Source organism: Haplochromis burtoni, unplaced genomic scaffold (genome assembly GCF_018398535.1).
Source record: "Haplochromis burtoni strain Fernald_Lab_line unplaced genomic scaffold, NCSU_Asbu1 Contig_662, whole genome shotgun sequence".
Taxonomy (NCBI): Eukaryota; Metazoa; Chordata; class Actinopteri; order Cichliformes; family Cichlidae; genus Haplochromis; species Haplochromis burtoni.
In genome coordinates, this window is record NW_024583023.1 from 187,256 (window position 1) to 187,944 (window position 689).

The window sequence follows — 689 nt, forward strand, 5'->3', positions numbered from 1 at the left end:
AAACATAGGTTTAGTGTAAGTACAAAATTATTATTATTATTATTATTATTATGACGTCTGGAAGTACAGACTTCTTATAACAGGTCCTCGCCAAACTCCAGGACACTTTATTTTGATTAATAATTAAACTAAACCCTGTGTGATAGTCACAAAATTTTCCTTCAGTTTAGCCAAATTCAGTTCAATTTATATAGCACCAAATCACAAAAACATGTGCCTTAAAAGTTTACAGGTGTGACCAACTGAGCCCAACAGGCCTAGTCACTCTCATTTCTACAAAGCTTGTTGGAAGAGAGATTGAGTTATGCAAATATTTTGCTGGAGTGATGAACAAAATTTGGTTGACTGATCCCATGTCCCTCATTTCAGAATACAGACATGAAGCACATGGTAATTTTGTAACACGCACACTTCCAAACCGAGAGCATTTCTTTATAGTCAGAGGAGTGCACTAATCAAACAACTGACTGCACTGAGAATACTTTTACGCAGCCGTTTGTTAGATAATAGCAACTGGATTTATTTCGGGTAAGCACAAACACAACAGGACATTTGCTTTAAAAAACACACACGTGGTATAGCTACAGATTTTTTTTGTATTTAATGTATTGCATTTATTTATTCAAAATGTTAAATCTCTTGTTGGTAAAGTCACTTTAATACTGAGTAAAAAAGTATATATATATATA